Source organism: Dasypus novemcinctus, chromosome 17 (genome assembly GCF_030445035.2).
Source record: "Dasypus novemcinctus isolate mDasNov1 chromosome 17, mDasNov1.1.hap2, whole genome shotgun sequence".
In the NCBI taxonomy this organism is placed as follows: domain Eukaryota; kingdom Metazoa; phylum Chordata; class Mammalia; order Cingulata; family Dasypodidae; genus Dasypus; species Dasypus novemcinctus.
Genome location: NC_080689.1, coordinates 83,852,973 through 83,875,125, shown reverse-complemented (window position 1 = coordinate 83,875,125; position 22,153 = coordinate 83,852,973).

Sequence of the window (22,153 nt, the reverse complement as noted above, 5' to 3'; positions counted from 1 at the left end):
AGTCATGCAGTTGATTTGTTCTTGAACATCTTAACTCACTGACTTCTGTTACAGTGAGAAGGTAAAAGAAAGTCAAAAATAATTTCTCAGAGGCCAACTATAAGTTGAATGAGCTATCTGAAAGGTATCTGTAGATTTCTTTTCCTTCAAGCTCAGTAAAAGTAATATATGCCTTGCATTGTCTGTAGGAAGTGGTTTAGGAAGAAAAAGGGGGATTATGTTGCCTAGTGATCACTCCACTATTCTACATGCCATTTAAAGCCACCAGCTCTGACACATACACATCAAGACTCACCCTTCTTAACAGAAGCTACTGGCCAAAATAACCCAGTTAATTCCTGAACAAAGAACATGCTGATTATGAAAGGTAGTTCTATTATTAGTTGCTGTTATAGTTTGCTAAAAGCTATGGTGAGCAATATACCAGAAATGGGTTGGTGTTTACACTGGGAACTTAGGTTAAAAGCTTACATTTCTGAGATGGTGAAATGCCCAAATCAAGGCATCATCACTAAAGGTCTCCTGTCATGTGGCAAGACACAACGGTGGCCCCTGCCAGTCTGGGTCTCTGCCTTCTCCTTCAGGCCCACCTTCTTCCCAAGCTCAGCTGAGGCCAGTCAGGCACATGGAAGGGCACAAGCTGGTCCTCTCCTCTCCTCTAGGACTCTTTTCTAGTTCTGCTTTGGGCTGCTCTGTCTGTGGCTTTTTCCTCTCTCAGGTTATCCTCTGAGATCTTGGGTTCCTTGTCTCCATTACTGAGGCTTTTCTCTGTGTCTGTCTCATGTTTCTCCCATTTATAAGGACTCCAACAAGAGGACCAAGACCCACCCTGGGTCATTGCCTCTCTCAGGTCATCCACTCAAAGGCCCCCAACTGAATCCAATCCAATTAAAGGGTCCCAAATGCACAGGAATGGACTAAATGTAAGAACATGATCTTTTCTGATATCCACAAAAAGCTTCTGACTGTGACAGTTACTCATAAATACAAGCCAGCTTTTTGGAAAACAGCCCAATTCTGCAGGAATCAGAAGTGCTAGAAACAAAAAAGTCAGCAAAATTGAGGACTGGATAAAACTGTGTGCATGGATATTTGTTCATCCACACAAATTCAAGATTGCAATAAATAGCTTTTTGTGCTACTTTCCTTTGGTGGTATTGTTTTTTTTTTTCAAAACTGAAATGTGAATTTTAAGATTTCTACCCACCTAGAAGTCAAAATAATTATGGTATCTGGCCCATCCTCCCAACCCTAGTCCCCCTCAAGCCTACAAAGCCCCATCCAATAGTATCCCTATGCCCCATCTTAACCCTTCCATGTACAACTACTTACCTCCACTTTATCATAGATTTCACCCATGTAGGCATCGGCTCACAACCTTTCTCTCCCCCACAATTTCCTGTAAGTCTATTATCCAGTCTCTAGCTGTCTGAGACAGCTTGGTTTGCTCATTTCATGTCAGAGAGGTCATGTAGTATTTGTGCTTCAATGTCTGGTTTGCTTCACTCAATATAAGGTCCTCAAAATTCATGCCTCAGCAGAGTTGCAACTCCTACTATCTGGTTCATTGGACTTACCCAGGTCAGCTAACAGGGAAGTGAAGATGATCAACCACCACACCAGGGAACTGAAAGAGTCTACAACTGTAAGCAGGAGAATCACATCCATCAACCATGTGGGAATAAGCCCCCTCTAAATTTAGAGGTGGAGTGGACATCACTAACCCAGTGTCCACAGGATGGAGGAATAAAATATGGATTAGAGTGTACTTACTGGTATTTTACTATAGAACTATTGTGATTCTAGCAATGGAAGAAATTGTATCATTGATGTGGAGACAGTGACCACAGTAGTTGCTGAGAGCAGGGAGAGGAAAAAGATATGTGATGTGGAGGTATTTTTGGGACTTGGAGTTGTCCTAAATGATATTGCAGGGACATATGCTGGACATTTTGTTTCCTGCCATAACCCACTGAATGTACTGGGGGAGAGTGTAAACTACAATGTAAACTATAATCCATATGATGCAGCAGTGTTCCAAAATGTATTCACCAAATGCAATGAATGTGCCATAATGATGAAAGAGATTGTTGATGTGAGAGGGATGGGGTGGGGTGTGGGGTATATGGGAATATATGGAAACCTCATATATTTAAATGTAACATTTTTTGTGATATATGTATCTTAAAAAAAAGAAGGCAATTAAATTTTAAAATTTCAAAAAATAAAAATAAAAATAAAAACAACAACAACAAAACAATTCTCCCTGTTAATGGAGGGCAATATTTTCCTGTAAGTCACATGGGGACTCAGAGGCAAGAATGTGGAATATCTCTGAGAACAGAGGTGTGTTTCTCTTTTGGGGGATTTTCATTCAGGATGGGTACAGTCTTGGGTTTTCAGAAGGAAGTAGAGGTCTCTGAAAGAACAAATAAGTGACCATCTCCCCTCCCCTGTATACCCTAAATCATAGGATCTGCAGTGAGTTAAGCATAAGCAAGGGTATGAAAATTCAGAATATCACTAGTGAATAGTAAAGTTCATAAGAAAACTACAAGGTCTCACTGCTGCATCTTTTGGAGTGGACACAATCTGGGTAAGGAAGGACTGAAATAGGAAGGTACACACTCCAGGCTGCTTAGAGAGTTATTTAGATCTTTAGTCAGGGAGACACCTGCTGTTGACCACCTCTAGAGAAGTTCTCATATCATTGTACTTTTCAACTCCAGAATTTCTATTTCCACTAATTTTATACTTTCTAAGCCTTTTATTGATATTCTCTATTTGGGGAGGCATCATTCTCATGTTTTCCTTTTACTCACTGAGCAGATTAAAAATTAGTAAAGTAGATACACTAATCTGGGAAAATGGTGTTGATGTAGGTGGACACTGCTCATCTTTTTTTGCAAATAAATGGCAGAGAGTGGGCAGAGTGAGCTGTTTTGGGAATCCACAGAGCAGGAGGCTACAGGTATCATTCAGGAGGGAGCTGGACAAAGAGATAAAGAGCCCAAGGGAAAACCATGAGCTGCTCACCCCTGTGGCTGGAAAAGGTGGTGGGTAAGCCCCACCCTCAAGGCAAATAGCCTCTGTGCACCCCCTGGCTCACAAGGCCAGCTGAGGGGAAAGGAGCATTCCCTGGAGGAAAGGGGTCTGGTGAAGGGTAGAGAGTGGTTTCCTTTCTGTGGGTTTGGGTATCTCAGTCCCCTTTGAATCTCGGGAGGAGAGCAGCCAGCACTGAGGTGGTCCTGGGAGAGGGCAGGGGGAATCTGCTCAGGCAGGCTGTCACACCCAGCCACCCTGGGAGAGAGGAACTTGGTCAAGGAGGGGCAGAGACAGCACCTAACTAGCCCTACTCCTGAGAGCTTTTAGAAGTCCAAACTGCCTAAGGAAAATGGGGGCTGGAAGAGCCACATAAGCTTTCAATAGCCTATTTAGCTTATAGAGATGCTGTAGCACAACAGGGAGCTCCTGCCTTGAATGTAGGTACCTGGTTCAAGCCCTGGTACCTCCCAAGAGAAGGGATCCAGACAGAGTAAGGCACACAGGTAGCACCTTATGATAGGAATTTATAGACTGAGTTTCTATTGTTTTACAGTCTTTGGATCTTTTCTTTACTTTTTCATGTTATCCACTAAAACTGGATACATCACCTGTGGGGGGCAGGCTGCAGGGTGATTGATGAGCACCAGCAGCCTATGAGGTCTCTAGGGGCCTAAGAGGGAAGGCTGCTCTTCCTGGGTTGTTTCTTTGTTACTCTTTTGTTTGTTTGTTCTTTTACCTTTGTTTCCTTTTTCTTTTACCTATTTTTTCAGCCTACTTTCTCCTTTCCTTCATTGTTCTGTCTTCTGACTTCTGTTGATTTTCTTTCATCTCACCACTTCTTGTTTGTTCTCCATGTTTCTTTTTCTCTCTCTTCTTTTTTTCCCCTTCCTATTCTCTTCTCATTTGTTTGGACTTTTAATTCATTATATTTTTTTCTATTTTGTTTTTCATTTTATTTTTTTCCTTACTCATCAGTCTGGACTTTAAATTCATTCTATTTTTTCCTTCTGCTTATTGGTTTATTTTTTTCTATTCCATCTCTCTTTATTCTTATTTCTTTGTATTTTTATGACATTTTACTTATATTACTTAGTTTCGGAGCTCTTGTACAGTCCCTCTTATATGTTTTCTGTATTATGATGACTATTATTCTTCTTCCCTTATCTTTTTCCTTTTCTCTAGTCCTAATTTTTTTTTAGGGGAACACAGACAACTGGAAGTATACAGAATGAGAGGAGCCAAGCATCAAAAAATACCCTTGCTGAGGAGAACCAGCAAGATAGCAGTGGTGTAAGGAGCTCCTAGAGTCACTTCCTGCTACAGGGCAGTTAACAAACACCCAGAGCACTCTTGAGCTAGCTGAAGCACCTGTTTGGGGGCTCCAGGAGACCAGAAGAGCATCCTGCCACATCCTTGAAGGAATGGAAGGAGGAGATGCCCATCTGCAGAGAAGACTCATAAGTAGAGGTTCCATGCCATGGAGGATGGTGCCCATCCTCCACTGGAGGCACAAGCCACCTTGGGAGCTGTTCTGTGGCTGGAACTGAAAGCTCTACTTCTCCAAGGCAAGAAAGGAAGAGACAGTTGGGCACCAACTTCAGCTACTGATGAGTAAATTCAGCGGGCTACAGTGTAATCCTGAGAACAGCTAAAGTTTGAGACTGTCCAGGTCAGAAAGAGGCCGGGAGCCACCGTCTTCACTCTGCACCTGGCACAAGGGGAAGTGGGTTGGACTGAGAATCTCAGGGCTGGTGGGGACCAGCTTCTTTCCATCCAGGTCAGAATGCAGTTCTAGCCTAGGCCCCAGTGCCACCTCTGACAGGGAGGAGGCTGTGGGGACCTGTACCAGCCTCTCCAGGAAATTACTGGCCAAGCCACAGATGCCGGTGACTGTCCTACTCTGACAGCATGAGCCACCCCAGGAGCTGTTCTGTGGCTAGATTGGAGGCTTCATTTCCCAGAAACAGGGCAGGAGGAGATGATTGGCTGCTGATTTCAGCTACTGATTGGTAGACTCAGATGGCTAAGGAATAACCCTGAGAACAGCTGGGGTGTGAATCAGCCCAAGTCAGAAAGAGGCCAGAAGCTGCCGTTCTGACTCCACCCCCAGCCTGAGGGGAAGCTGGGCTGACTGAAACTCTCAGTGTCTACAGGAACCAGTTTCTTTCACCCAGATCAGTTGCAGTCCCAGACTAGGCTTCAGCCCCACCTATGGCAGGGAGGAGGCTGGGGGACCCTGTACCAGCCTATCTAGGTAACTGCAGGTAATGTTGGCTGGCATAGACTGAAAATCAGAAGCCTACCAGGGTAACTGCAGTCATCTTGGACCTGCACTGCACAGATTGCTGTCAACACCTGCAGCGCCATCCCCACACCAGCAAGGGGAGAAAGGGATGTGAAGGTTCATCAATCTCTCTGGGCAACTACAGTCCAGGTCTGTTCTTGGATTATTTCACACAGCTGTGATTCTGTCCCTACCCCTGGCAAAGGAGAAAGTTGGAAGAAGCTTCATTGGTCCCTGGTGCAATGAGGGCAGCTTGAGCCTCCACAGCTTACAGCACCAATGACTTGGCTCCTACCACACAATCATCAAGGGAGAAAGGATAGGAAGCCTTAAACTAAAGAGAAAAATTGCACCCAGAAAAAATATTCTAGCAAGCCAGATGCGAAGACACCAACACACCAACAGAAAATTACAATCCACACCAAGAAACAGGAAGATATGGCCCAGTTAAAGGAACAAGATAAACCTCCAGGTGAAAAAAAGGAGTTGAGAAAACTATCACAGATGTTCAAACAAATCTCCTTAATAAATTCAATGAGATTGTTAAAGAGATTAAGGATATTAAGAAGACATTGGATGAGCACAAAGAAGAATTTGAAAGCATACACAAAAAATAGCTGATCTTATGGGAATGAAAGGTGCAATAAATGAAGTTAAAAAAACATTGAAATCATGTAACAGCAGATTTGAGGAGGCAGAAGAAAGGATTGTGAGCTTGAAGAAATGGCCTCTGAAAGTGAACATGGACAAGAACAGATGAAAAGAATGAAAAAAATTGAACAAGGTCTCAGGGAACTACATGACAGCAAATACTGGAAACATACCTGTCATGGATGTCCCAGAAGGAGAAGAGAAGGGAAAAGGGGCAGAAGGAATATTCGAAGAAATAATGGTAGAAAATTTCCCAACCCTATTGAAGGGCATAGATATCCATGTCCAAGAAGCACAATGTACTCCCATTCAAAAAAATCCAAATAAACCAACTCCAAGACATATACTCATCAGAATGTCAAAGGCCAAAGACAAAGAGATTTCTGAGAGCAGCAAGAGAAAAGCAATGCATAACATATAAGGGATATCCAATAAGATTAAGTGCTGATTTCTCACCAGAAACCATGGAGGCAAGAAGACAGTGGTCTGATATATTTAAGATACTACAAGAGAAAAACTTCCAGCCAAGAATCTTGTATCCATCAAGACTGTCTTTCAAAAATGAGGGCAAAATTAGAATATTCACAGATAAACAGAAACTGAGAGAATTTCTAAGCAAGAGACCAGATTTTCAGGAAATACTACAGGGTTTGCTAGAGCCTGAAAAGAAAAGACAGGAGAGAGGGACCTGGAAGAGAGTCTAGAAATGAAGATTATATCAATAAAAGTAATTAAAAGTGTCAAAAGAGTGGTGAAAATAAAATATTACAGATAAAACTCAAATAGAAATAAACTTTGCCAATGATGTAAAGCACTTGTATTCAGAAAACTGCAACACAATGTTAAAAAAATTTAAAAAGCCCTAAATAACTGGAAGAACACTCCATGCTCATGCACTAGAAGACTAAAGATCATTAAGATGTCAATTCGACTCAAATTGATATACAGATTTAATGCAATTCTGATAAAAATTCCACCAGCATTAAAGAAAAAAGTTGAAAACATGATCATTAAATTTATTTGGAAGTGTAAGGAGTCCTGAATAGTCAGAAACATCATAAAAAGGAAAAGTGAACCCTCATCTCCAGACTTTAAATCATAATACCTACCTATAGTGGTAAAAACAGCATGGTACTGCTGAAAGACAGACACAATAGACCAATGGAACCAAATTCATGGTTCAGAAACAGACCCTCACAGGTATGGTCAAGTGATTTTTGACTAGCCTGTCAAACCCACACAGCTCAGGCAGAACAATCCATTCAACAAATGGTGATGAAAGGATTGGATATCCATAGCTGAAAGAAGGAAAGAGGACCCCTGTCTCACATCTTATCCAAAAACTAACTCAAAATGGATCAAAAAACTAAAAACAAAAGCAAGAACCCTAAAATTTCTAGAGGAAATTACTGGAAAATAACTTCAAGACCTGGTAGTTGGTGGTGGACTCTTAAAGGAGATGAGAGGAGGACCGAGAGGACTACTGATGTTTAATGTATGTAGAAGCTTTAATTAGCTTTACTGTAAAAGCGAGGAAATGTATAGAGTGGGTGGTAACACAGTGAGTAACAGCTAGTTTATAAATAGGGATGTGACTGAAAATGGTAGTCTAGTTATGTAAATGCCAACTGACAGAATGCTAGAGAATAATCTAGGAACTGGATAGCCCGGTAAGCCAAGAGGTGGGTTAGAATTGTGTTGATGGTACAGATGCAAGAGTGTCCTTTGCTAGCTATAGCAAATGTATATCACTACTGCAGGGTATTGGGAATGTGGAGAAGCATGGGGAAAATATAGCTGGAGTGACCTATGGACTGTGGTTAGTAGAAAAAATATAATATTTTTTACATCTATGAGAAAGATGTACTGCATTGATACTGAGGCAATATGGAAAATGTAAGCCAAATATACACTATAGACATGGTAACAATCAGATGATATTATTTTATCTGTAGCAGATGACACACCACATTGTCGTGTGTTGAATGGAGGAGAGTTGTCTGGCAATTCTGCACATGTGCTTGATTGTTTTATAAGTTTACAACTTCTGTGATAAAAAATACATTGAAAAATAATAATAGCATGGGTTGGGGGAAAAACACACCAAATGTAAGATAAGGACTATGACTAGCAGTAAGATTTTGATAATATTCTTTCATAATTTGTAACAAACATCTCATGACAATGCAAGGTGTTGGTGATGGGTTGATGTATGGGACCCCTGTATGATGTTATGCATGTTTGCTTTGAAAGTTCATGACTTAATTGTTTATGTATGTGTTTATGTATGTTCACATATAAATGATATAAAGATAATAATAATAGGGTTGGTTGGGGGAAAATACTTTGTTTAGTAGTAATATTTTGACAATGCTCTTTAATCATTAGTTAAAAAGGTATAACAACAATGCAAGTTATTGGTGGTAGGGTAAGTTATGAGAGTCCTGTATGATGTTACATATGTTTGTTTTATAAGTTCACAACTATTATTATACACTTATTGTTTATGTATGTTTATGTATGAGTGATATACTTCAATAAATTTTTTAAAAATAGAAAAAAATACCCTTGCTGCATGCAAAGAAACAAAATAAAACCCTAGAGTAGAAAGAAAAGCTAACCAAACAAATAAGCTCATCAAGATAAACAGATGCCTAGACATAACAAAAAATTACAAGCCATACTAAGAAACAGGAAGACATGACCCACTCCAATGAACAAACTAAAAAATAGGAGGTGATGCAAAACGGGGAACAGCTAATCAAGGGTGTCCAAACAAATATCATGAATCAAATTAATGAAGTGAAGGAAGATATAAAGGATATTAAGAAGACACTGGCGAACAGACTGAAGAAACTGTAAATATACATAAAAAGATAATGGTCCTGATAGAGTATTATCTCTGCACTTCACATTAGGAAATTGAAATTGCCATATTGATTTAACTAAGTTGCCATATTGATAAGAGCAGGTCTTTGACCCTGTGGCTCCAAGGTCCATGATTCTAATCACATTAGACTTATGACTTTGAATGTCATAGATGATGTTAAAATATCTTGGATAAAGCATTGGAAAATCATTTCAAGACAAATCTTCACAAGACCATTCAAGTTTTTTTCCCTTTCATAGATGTCATTAGCACTCAAAGCACATCTTATACATAACTAATTTATATATAATTTATACATAACTAATCCAAAAATTCATATGATACAGAAACGAATGCAAAGGAAATGAAAATCACAAATAATCTCACCATTCAAGGGAAATCACTTCTAATACTAGAAACCATTTTTCTCTAACATTTCATACCACATAGTTACATTAAAACTGATCATTTAAGAGCATTATGACACTATGTATACTATTTTACCAGTAAGTATTCCAGTTTTTTTTTCATGTGGACCTTACCATATCAAATATTTCTTTTTAACATGTCACTGGTTAAATTTTGTTCCATCATATTTATATACCAATCTTTAACCCAGTTTCAACAGCTTTACTGAGATGAAATTTATGTTCTAGATAAATCACCCATGTAGTAGTTTGTTAGCATTTTCCCATTGCTTTAAACAAACTCGTTTTGAAATTTCCATTGGGAAAATACTTAAATACGTGTAGGAGATTACAGTTTAAGATTATATTTCTGTATCTGCACTCTTTATTAAAAGCCATATTATAATGCCACATTATTTTTTTAGTGTTATTAGTATATAATTTACATAAAGTTTTTTTAGCATTAGTATTTATATGTTCTGTTCAATGTCAAAGATGAGAAAAAAATGTTTACATCTGCATTAATCTATTTGGTTTGTTACATACAATATAATATCATTTATGGTTTTTTTGTGGATAATTTTATGGAAGCAATGTCATTTATGTATATTTTGCTGTTATTTTTAAAGTGATCTCTCTTTCCCTAAGAAATAATTTCCCTCCTCTAAGAACATAAATAGTTATATATATTTTCATTTTCATATTTAAAACTCTAAGTGACCTGGACATTTTGGTATATGCTGTAAGGGGGAAAATATGTTTTCATATTCATGTCATTTTCTAAAAAATAACACTTATTGAATATTGATAATTTTCTATATGGATTTTTATAATGCATCAAATTCTTATGGTTGACAATGTTTTGGGAATGTTTCACTGATCTGTTCATTAAATATGTACCACAAGTACATGCACTTCATATGGACAATGCCTGAAGTTCTGGACTTTTTTATAAAACACTGCTGACACCCACATACTATGGAAACTGTAGGCAAAGGTCTTCCAGTGACTGCAAAGACATGGAATAGATGTGCAAGGCTGCAGGAAAGCCCTTTCTCCAGCCTGGACTGGGAAATTGCTACAGTTGGGAACTGAAAGAAGAGAAAGTTGACACTATCTGTGGGGCTCACTCTCTGTGCTCATCAATGAGTGAAGAGCTGGTGAGAAACAAAGAGCCATGGTCGCTGGCCTCACAGGGCTTCAATCCTCCAGTGAAAGTGAACATATGCAAACTATGAAAACCTATTAGGATTTACAAGTCTGTACAGTAATCACTGGAGACTTCGACACCCCACTCACATCATTAGCTAGAACCACTAGACAGAAGATCAACAAATAGAGAACTTAAACAATATGGTGAGTTATACCTAACAGACATTTAAAGAATGCCGCATCCAATCTCAGCAGGTTATTCTTTTCACATGCCCATGGATCCTTCTTGAGGATAAGACCATATGTTAGGATACAATGCAGCTCTCAATAAATATAAGAAGATTGAAATTATACAAAGCACCTTCTCAGATCATAAAGGAATGAAACTGGAAATCAATAATAGACAGGAAAAAGGTAAATTTGCAAATGTGTGTAGACTAAACAATGCACTCCTAAATAATCAGTGGGTCAAAGAAAAAATTGCAAGTGAAATCAGTAAAAGTATTGACACGAATGAAAGTGAGAACAAAACCTATCAAAACTTATGAGAGGGAAACGGACTTTGGCCCAGTGGTTAGGGCGTCCGTCTACCACATGGGAGGTCCGCAGTTCAAACCCCGGGCCTCCTTGACCCGTGTGGAGCTGGCCATGCGCAGCGCTGATGCGCGCAAGGAGTGCCATGCCACGCAAGGGTGTCCCCCGCGTGGGGGAGCCCCACGCGCAAGGAGTGCGCCCATGAGGAAAGCCGCCCAGCATGAAAAGAAAGAGCAGCCTGCCCAGGAATGGCGCCGCCCACACTTCCTGTGCTGCTGACGACAACAGAAGCGGACAAAGAAACGACACAGCAAATAGACACCAAGAACAGACAACCAGGGGAGGGGGGGAAATTAAATAAATAAATAAATCTTTAAAATAAATAAATAAAAACCACAGTAGAGAATATGGGCATGAAAATAAATTTAAAAAAAAAAAACTTATGAGATATAGGAAAGGCAGTCTTGAGAAGGAAAGTTATAACCCTAAACACCAAAATTAAAAAAGAAGAAAGAGCTAAACTCAAAGATTTAACTGAGCAACAAGAGAAACTAGAAAAAGAACAACAAACCAAACTTCAAAGCAAGCAAAAGAAAGAAATAATAAAGATTCAAGTAGAAAAAAATGAAATTGAAGGTGCAGTTAACGTTGGGGTTTAAGATATATTTAGGGGATTTGAATCTCTGGACTGACAATGTGATAGCCAGGTCCTGAGCCTCAACAGACTCCAGCACCTACAATCTGATTTATTGGACTTACCACACTCAGCTAAGATGGAGTTGAAGAAGGACAACCACCACACCATGGAGCCTAGAGTGATTACAACTGAAAATGGGAGGATTGCATCCAGCATCCATGTGGAATCTGAGCCTCCTCTTGACTTAGAGGTGCAATGGACACAACCAATCCAATGTCCACATAGAAGAGGTGGCATTGGATTGGGAAAAGTGGACATGGTGGACGATGGGTATGGGGAAAGGCAGGAAGAGATGACAGGTGGAGGCGTCTTTGGGACATGGAGCTGCCCTGGATGGTGCTTCAGAGGTAATCACCGGACATTGTAAATCCTCACAGGGCCCACTGGATGGAATGGAGGAGAGTATGGGCCATGATGTGGACCATTGTCTATGAGGTGCAGAGATGCCCAAAGATGTACTTACCAAATCCAATGGATGTGTCATGATGATGGGAACGAGTGTTGTTGGGGGGGGAGAGGGGGGGTGGAGGGTGGGGTTGAATGGGACCTCACATATATATTTTTAATGTAATATTATTACAAAGTCAATAAAAAAAAAAGACAAAAAAAAATGAAATTGAGAAGAAAAAAGAACATTAGAGAAAATCAAAATCCAAAGTTGGTTCTTTGAGAAGATTGGTAAAATTCACAAATCCCTACTGAGATTAAGTGAGAAAAAAAAAGAGGCAAAAAAAAAAAATACAATCTGAAATAAAAGGGAAGAACATATGACTGAACTGACCCCACAGAAATAAAAAGGATCATAAGAGGATATTACAAGAAACCGTATGTCAACAAACTAGACAACCTAGATGTAATGGGTAAATTCCTAAAAGTGCACAAACAACCTACACTGACACTACAAAAATGAAAGAACCCAATCATACTTAAAAACATTTAATCCATCATCAAAAATCTCCCAACAGAGAAAAGTCCAGGACCAGGCAGCTTCACAGGTGAATTCTACCAAACATTTCAAAAAGAATTAACACCAATCCTGTTTAAACTCTTCCAAAATATTGAAGAGGGAAAACTGCCCAACACTTTTTATGATACCAACATCACCATAATATCACAGCCAGATAAAGACACTACAAGGAAAGAAAATTACAGACCAATCTCTCTAATGAGCATAGATATAAGAATTCTCAACAGGGAAACAGACTTGGCCCAGTGGTTAGGGCGTCCGTCTACCACATGGGAGGTCCGCGGTTCAAACCCCGGGCCTCCTTGACCCGTGTGGAGCTGGCCCACGCGCAGTGCTGATGCGCGCAAGGAGTGCTGCACCACACAGGGGTGTCCCCCGCGTAGGGGAGCCCCACGCGCAAGGAGTGCACCCCATAAGGAGAGCCGCCCAGCGTGAAAGAGAGTGCAGCCTGCCCAGGAATGGTGCCGCCCACACTTCCTGTGCTGCTGACGACAACAGAAGCGGACAAAGAAACAAGACGCAGCAAAAAGACACAGAGAACAGATAACCGGGGGAGGGGGGGGAATTAAATAAATAAATAAATCTTTAAAAAAAAAAAGAATTCTCAACAAAATATTTCAGTTCAGCATATCAATTCACTTGTACATCATGACCAAGTTGGATTTATTCCTGGTAGGCAAGGCACTTTCAACATAAAAATATCAATTAACATAATACAACACATTACCAAATTGAAAGGAAAAAAACACATGATCATCTGAATCAACACAGAAAAAGCATTTGACAAAACCCAGTATCCTTTCTTAATAAAAACATGTCAAAAGTTATGAATAGAAGGAAAAATCCTCAATATGATAAAAGACATATATGAAAAACACACAGCCAACATCTTAATACGTGGGGAAAGGTCGAAAGCTTTCCCTCTAAGATCAGGAATAAGACAAGGATGCCCTCTAGTGCCATTATTATTCAACTTTGTACTAATTCCAGCTAGAGCAATTAGAGAAGAAAAAGAAAACAGTAAATGCATCCAAAAAGGAAAAGAGGAAGGAAAACTCTATCTGCGGGAAATTGTACCTGAATAGCCAAATCATTCTAAAAAGGAATAGTGCCATAGGAGGGATTTCACTGCCTGATCTTCACACATATTACAAAGCTACAGTGGTCAAAACTTCATGGTACTTGTTTAAAGAGAGACACATTGATCAGTGGAATAGAATTGAAAATCTAGAAATAAACGTGCAGCTCTGTAGTCAACTAGTTTTTGACACATCTTCCAAGTCCAAGTTAACAGAAAAAAAGAGTCTGCTCACAAAAGGTGCTGGAAGAACTGGATATCTACAACCAAAAGAATGAAAGGGGACCCTTATCTCACTCCCTATACAAGAATCAACTCAAAATGGATCAAAGACCTAAATATAAAAGCCAGGACCATAAAACTACTAGAAGAAAACATAGGGAAACATCTTAAAGACCTTGTACATGGTGGACTCTTGGATCTTACACCCAAAGTACATGCAACAAAAGAAAAATAGATAAATGGCAATTCCTCAAAATTAAACACTTTTGCTTCTCACAGGACTTTGTCAAAAGGGTGAAAAGGCAGCCATCTCAATGGGAGAAAATAATCAGAAATCACAACTCTGATAAGGTTTTAATATCCATGATATATAAAGAGATGTTGCAACTCAACAACATGAAAACAAATGACCCAATTGAAAAAATAGGCAAAAGAGATAGACATTTGTGCAAAAAAGAAATATGAACATCAAAAGTGTTCAACATTGTTAATGATTAGGGAAATGGAAACCAAAAACATCACACAGGATAAAATCTGACCTCCTCTGCCAGGGCCTCTCCCACCTCCTTCCCACCCTCCAGCTCACCAGCAGCTCTCTGCGCCGTGCTGGGTCCTAGGACATGGCATTCCCTGTTCCCCTCCCCTGGAATGAGTGAACATCTGAAGGTTACTCCCAGAAGCAGCAATAAAATCCAGTCTGGGTGCTGGTTCTCCCAGCCCCAAGCAGGCTGAGCCCAGGAGGCAGAGAAGCTGACCACCCACACACTGACAGCCCTGGGGAGCCACCACAAAGCTGAGCCTACTTCCCAGCAACTCTGAGCACCAAGTACCCCCCAGCAGAGGGGAGTGTGCTGAGGAGGGAGAGAGGGGAGGCCCCTGTGTGAGCAGCAAAGCTTTCCTGTCAGGTCTGGGCCTGGGATGCTGTCTTCACATCACAAGGTGCACCCCAACCCAAACCTAAGGATGGCACCATGAGATGGCTGGGCTGGGGAGCTTCAAAGGGATGCCCCGGTCCTTGGCTGCCTATGCCCCATTGCAAAGCTCAGCTCATGCCAGCCAAGCACAGGCCCAAATGGGCCCATCTCATTCTCCTCACCCCTCAGCCTTCAGCCTTCTCCATATGGGCTCTCATGTGGGAGATGCATGCTAAGAATTAGCTTTCATGGTGGGCCCCCTCAGTTTTGTGATGTGGGGGCAAAGAAAGAGGAAGATGACCTCCCCATAAGCCCAAGGCTCCAACCTTACAGAAGTTTCACCCACTGGCCTCTTGGGGAACATAGGAATTGTCGACCTGGAACCCAGACACACTGGTCAGAGGTGTGGACCTGAGTCAAGGGGCGGCAGGAGGTGAGTCTGCGTCCCTCATTGCTGACAGGGGAGTTTGAGCACAGCAGCTTTCAGCTCTTGCCCATCTCCCCATGGCTGCCAACCAGCCACCAGTCTCCCATGAGGGTGCACATACCCCAGGGAAGGGTGGGTAATGCCCCATGACAGCCACCACACTCAGGGCTGTGTCCACAGAGCCCAGCCAGTGTCCATGAAATGAATGAAGGTTCTACCTCACGTGGGGAACAAGTCTGTCCTCTTGTAAAAATGCCCCCGTTACGGAGGCTGACCCTTTCCAAGACAAGGTGATGCCCAGATGGCCTCCGTCTTCTATGTCACCATGCAAGGTTCCCCATGGGGACAGCATCCCCAGAGATCCAGGATGACCCCATGGTCCAAATGGGCAAATCACCTCCTGGTCACTAGATGCCAACTGAACGTCTCTGTGAGACACTTGTCACCTAAATTCACAACTCAGGAATGCAGAGAAACCAGGAAATCCATCCACCTCACCAATAACGTGTTCAAGACACTTTGCCTAAGGTTGTTCCCCTGCACAGGCATGAGCAGGCCAAGGGTTGCCCAGTACAGTGTGGACAAGGGGACGGAAGGCCCAGATAGGCCACAGCTCATAGCCAGTGGGCTCAGAGCAGGGCTGAGCCTCCACGGCTTCTGGCTTCCCAAGACTAGGGGAGCTGGTTTCCAGCCAGGGTTCCCGTTCTTCCAAAACATGTGCAGAGTCCTTAGCGACTGTGGCTCCCCTGGGAAACTGCATTGACAAGTGGGGCTCTGCAGAGTTGCTCCTGCCTGGCCACTTCCAGCTGGTGACCTCCTGTGGCCACGCCCTCCTGCCCACTGGGGTCTGAGCAGCATCACTGGGCAACTGGAAGCAGCCCTGCCTCTTGGGTGCATGGAGGACTCAGTGGGCACTGGCCTGTGGGAGGAGGTGCTCACCACACCACATGGGAGCTGGAAGGAGCTGGGGAGGGGGAAGCGGCAGCAGGAGGGGAGCTGGTGGAGGGGCAAGAAGGACTCTGCAGTGGAGGAAACAGAAGTAGAGACAGGAGGAGGATCTGACCACTATCCTCCAAAGAGGCTGAGTGACAAAGTCTGGAGATGCAGCTTCTGCAGAGGCAGAAGCCACTGGCAGCAGGGCCAGCTGTGGCTCCTGAGGATGAAAGGCACAGAATCAAGCCTGCTAGGCCTTAAGCAGAGAGAGGGATGCGTCTTCCCACTTGCTGCAAAAGTAAACCTCAGACTCAAAGGCTGAGTTTGGAAGGAGAATTAGCAAGGGACTGAATGGCACAACTTGGACCTGTTTACTCTATCAGACAAACAAACCCACCATAAAACACACAGAAAAACACAACCACACATGGCAGCAGTCAGAAGAGACCACTCCTAAAGGAGCTGCCTGGGAAACCAGAAGCAATGGACAACCGATTCGAGAGAACAGTGCTTATGTCTCTGTGACGCAGAGCAGAAAAACACAAGAATGACGGTGCACGATTCCAGGGAATAAAAAGGAAGGAAACTGAGAGGAAACACAAATATGCATCAGAGGACAAACACACATCTTGCACCCACAGCAGATGCACAAATGATGAAATGAGACTGTCTTCTTGAAAAAAAGATTTGAGAGCAAGACAAAGGCCCCCGTGTCTGAAAAATGAAAGGAGACTTAAAATTCCCAAGGGAGTGGGTGTGCAGCAGGAAAGTATCAAGAGGGAAAAATGAACTGGGAAGGGATGTGGTCTGTCAGCATCAGCAGCCACGTGGCCAGCTTCCCAGCTGGGAGATGTGGGAGTCCAGCAACAGCCCCTCCAGCCACCTGGCGACTTGGGGGTACCAGGGCAGCCAGGAATGACAGCGACAGCCATAGAACAGTCAACATGACAATCCAGTCAAGGGGCAGGCTCTCAGTCAGTGTCCCATGTGCCCTGTCACAGTGGTTAGGCTCTGCTGGACACACTGGGAGCAAGGCAGCCTGCAGGCAGGTGCCCCTCAGGCCTGCCAGGAAGACCCAGGCCTCCCCAACAGCTGCCACCTCAAAAGAGCCACCATGGAGAAGATGAGTCCCCAAGGGACCTTATGGGAACACTCAACAGATGACTCTTCCTTCCTTTCTTTTGAAGCCAAAGACTTGATAAAACACATACATGGTCGAGTACATCCTATCTTTTCTCTAGACAGCCTGTAACAGCAAATGCTTCTAAGGAAACAGGTGAGTGACATTGCTGTAGACAGATGGAAGGAAATGTTACATAAGAACGTGATCACCAAGATGCCAAGGGCTTCAGGAAGAAGACAAAGGACATGAAGACCACAGGGAGAGACACTGAGTGTGGACCAGGTCAGGAGGCTGTTAAAGGTTCTACCCACAGCACGGACAAGCTAGAAAAATAAGAGCAATTGAGAGAGCAGGGGGATGAGCAAGGAAGCACAGCTGCAAAATACTCGAGAGTCTCTTGGTAAACTCTAAGGAAAACAATTGCTTTAACCTGTGTTAGCCCCTGAGAAGCCACAGGAGCCTCTTGGCCATTTGGTCTTCAGAACTAACACCAGCAAACCCTTTCCAAAAGGGAACGCTATCATGATGCCTTTCCAAGCAGCTCTGGGAAAGGAAAGGAGGGAAGGGCACAGCTGCCTGATCTGGGGAAAAGGCACAACTAATGCAGCATAAAGACTAAAGGAGGTGTGCTGTGTGCTGTGACACAAAAGGAGATCACAGAAGGAAAATACCAAGCAGCACATGGGGGATGCAGCCAGCACAGAGAACAATGTCACTTTCACTGAAACCTGGACAAGTTCCACTTCTCTCAGGCTTTCTGTTGCATCATCCACCCTTCACTGTCCTAGAGATGTTGGAAAACCTCTTCAGCCTCCCTTTCCAGGCTCTCCAGATGAAGATGCTCTTCCACATAGAGAAACTGATGCATCTGTTGGTACTGAGCTGTAACCATCACCTTCCTTAAGACCAAATAATCCTGCAGGGATATTGGATTAGAAGAATTCCACACCCTGACTCTTACAGAGAACTTCAAAGGTGGTTAACTTGGCAACTTCATTTGTGTAAGCTATGAACTTCCTGCCCCAATGAAGGAAAGTGCCTTGGTTATTTGCTGGCCCTTTCTGTCCATCTCTGTGGTCACATCTCTAACCTGTCTAAAGTAAGCCCTCTCTTTTGTCCCAGGCTTCCTCCCTAGCCTGCTTCCTTCCCTATCATGCTTCTTTTATTAACCTTTCAATAGTTTCCTTCCTCACCTGAATCTTTTACATTTTATCTTATAACTATGTCTGGATTTCTTAAATATTTCAATATATATAGGTATGTACAATGTTATACAGAATCAAAAAGCAAAAAAAAAATTTCTACACTATCAATCATGCCCTGTTTTCTTCAAGAACTGGCATTATTTGCACTAATATGTAAAGGCCTCCATATGTGTTATTACTGATATATCACTTGAAACTAGTACTATTTCCAGCAAAGAATACACTATCCTTTAACTGTTAACTTCCTATAAAACCTTCCCTACAAAACTTATCTCAGCAGTATACAACCTGTATTTAAAAATAAAAAGCAAAACATTTTTTGCCTTACCTTTAAGTCCTGTTTTTTTTTGCTAGTTTCCTTAGTGAGAATTTTTTGGGTTTCCTGAGCAATTTTTCATAAAGCATCCATTTTCTTTACAAGTTTCTCCTGCAAAAGAACTGAGAGCATTAGTGACAGAGAAGATCTCAGAGATTACACATTAGCTATGAGCAAAGAAACTGGTTGAGGGAAATAATAATGTTGACTTTGAATGTAGTGGTCAGAATTTCCCTACTTAACCCTAGAGGTGACAGAATCATATAATAACAGGAATCTTGAAATGACCCTACAGAAAATATCCATTTCCTAAGAATGTGACTCCCAGACCTACTGGTAACCTGGCTATGAAGGAGTCCCGCTGCCTCAGAAGCCAGTGTTCCTGGTCCCACCTGCTCCACAATGAACCAGTCCCACATACATGCTCAAAGTTGCTAAGTAAACTTTCCTGAAGATGACTCAACCCAGCTTTGATTATAGTATCAAAATTTGTCAAGAGCAGTGAAAGGCTATACTGTCTTGGGATTATACTGCAAAATCAACACCTGCATTCTAGTCAACTTCATTGTCATAACCCTCATCTTTCTCGTGATTTAGCATCTTAAAGATTTCAATTTGCTTTCTAGGTGTCACATACCCTGTAATCCCCAGCAGCCTGTTCCACTGGTCTGTGGCTGTGACCCATGTACTATGGAGACTCAGAGCAGGGCCGCCAGAGCAGGTGCTTGTCAACCTCCAGAAGAGCTCCTCTGCCTCCTCGTGGGCCCCCCAAATCTGCACTCAGAGCTCTGCACTTGGCAAGGTCTGGCCTTTCTGGTGAGGAAAGCTGCTTCTTCAGTACTGCATTAGCTTTGAAATCTGTCTTGTCTGATGTTTGCCTGCACTCAGGACAGCAGATTGGAGCTCCAGTGTCCTCCCAGCAGAGGCAGAGACAGAGTCTGCAAAAGCTGTGGCCACAGTCCATGGTGACAGGGTCCATGAAATAGTTCATGCAGATGGAGCAGAGGAGCTTTTTCTGGAAGGCTTGCAGGGTCTCTGAATCCATGTTTCTGAAACTAAAACACAAGGAAAAGAAAAATGCACTCTAATTCTTTAATGAGGGAAAAAAGGGGTCTGGACAGTTAGTCTCTATCCAACCTATTGATTGACCCAAATAAAAAATCAGACATGATAAATAGAGACAGACTTGGTATCTTTCTAAAAATAAATGAGAAAATGGGATGTCAAGTACATCCTCTCATCATTTTTCACAAACGTCTCAGAACAATGTAAGGTGTTGGTGGCAGGCAAGATATGGGACTCTTGTATGGTATGCAGGATTGTTTTGATAACTCACAAATTCTGAAATAAAAAAATTAATATAAAAATTCCACATGAACTGATGATGTATATATATAGTTAAGGAGGATTAGGACAATGGTTCTCAAACTTGGATGCACATTAGATCACCTGACCTGTGGCTCAGGATGTTTTATTTATGCATTTCAGTTGATTCCAATATGCAATCAAGTTTGAAAAGAGCAATTTACCATAGTAGGGATCAAATCTGGCTTGACATTACAATTGTTTTAGGCATGTCAATTAAATATTAGTCTATACTCCAAGTAATTCATCAGAAATTCCTTAAGTGGAACTCGGGCATGAGTGTTTTTCAAAATTCCCCATGTGATTCCAATGCAAAGCAAAGTTAGAAAAGTGCTTTATAATTCTCCACACATACCCCTCTATTCCCTTTAGTGATCAGAAATCAGAACTTAAAATTGTTTTTTCCCTGCTTCTGCAATAGCTCAGTGATAGTCTACTTTCAATGTGCCTGCGAAATACAACATCACAAAACAAAATCATATTTGTTTTCTCAACCATTATATTTAATGAGTACTGATGTAACTACAAGTGTACTAAGAGCTATAACTTATTTTTATAATGTACAAAATTTTATTAACTCCATCAAATCATGTGAATTCTTTTTTTTTTTAAGATTTATTTTTATTTATTTAATTCCCCTCCCCCAGTTGTCTGTTTTCTGGGTCTTTTTGCTGCGTCTTGTTTCTTTGTCTGCTTCTGTTGTCGCAGATGCATGGGAAGTGTGTGCGGCGCTATTCCTCGGCAGGCTGCTTCCTCCTTCGCGCTGGGCAGCTCTCCTTATGGGTGCACTCCTTGCACGTGGGGCTCCCCTACACGGGGACACCCCTGCATGGCACAGCACTTCTTGCACATCAGCACTGCGCATGGGCCAGCTCCACACGGGTCAAGGAGGCCCGGGGTTTGAACCGCGGACCTCCCATGTGGTAGACGGATGCCCTAACCACTGGGCCAAAGTCCGTTTCCAAAATCATGTGAATTCTTTACACACTACTCATAAAGATGAAACTAAGAGTTGTAAAAAGATAATACACATTGTTTGTTTAATTAGATATTCCAATTCATTGAAATAAAAAATTCTAAAATCAAATGAATATGATTGAGCCCTTTATTTCCTAAGCCAGGTGGCTGACCGGCTGACCTACTATTGCAGTTATACCCTACTCTTGCACTTATCTGTTTCATGTCTATCTGTCAAGAACAATAACTAAGAAGGAAAAGTTAGGCTGCTCATATATCTTGGGTATAACAAATTCATATCAAGCACAAAGTCAGCACAAAATAGTACCTCTATTTGAAGCATGGAAAACAAGTTGAAATTAAAATTATTTCTTCAGACAAACAATTGAAAAGTAGTGATGATGGTTGCTCATAGTGTTACAAGTAAGCGGGTGTGAGCTGAGTGATTAACTTCATTTGATTGATGAGATAGGATGCAAAGCCTATTGAGAATAAGGGATTAGGTGGATTGGGGTAGGGGCTGATAGCACTGAAGTCATAGATTAGCAAGAAATAGATGAGCTAGAAAACCAAAGTAAACATATCATTTCTATAGTAATGTCAGTACTGGTAATTATCCTTTTAATATTGACAGCAACTACTTATTGAGGGCTTATCCTGTTAGGTGCTAGGGTAAAGTCTTTAGTAACTTTATGCTATCTGGCCTACATCAACCACCACTGGAACTTTGGTCTAGAACTACTACCCAGCAAGGCATGTAAGTCTAAGAGGAAGTAACTACAACAGTAAGAGCACAGGCATTGGACCCCATCACTTCAGTTCAAACTATGTGACTTCCCTGTCGCTCAGTTTCCTCATCTGAAATATTGGGTCACCAGGATTTTCTTACATAAAGCACAGAGACCATATTTATAAGTAAAGCCATGAGATAAGTGTTCAGTAAATGTAAGCCCTTTAAACCAGCACTGATCAATGAAGGAACTGTGCAGAGTGAAGTTGGGTGGTCT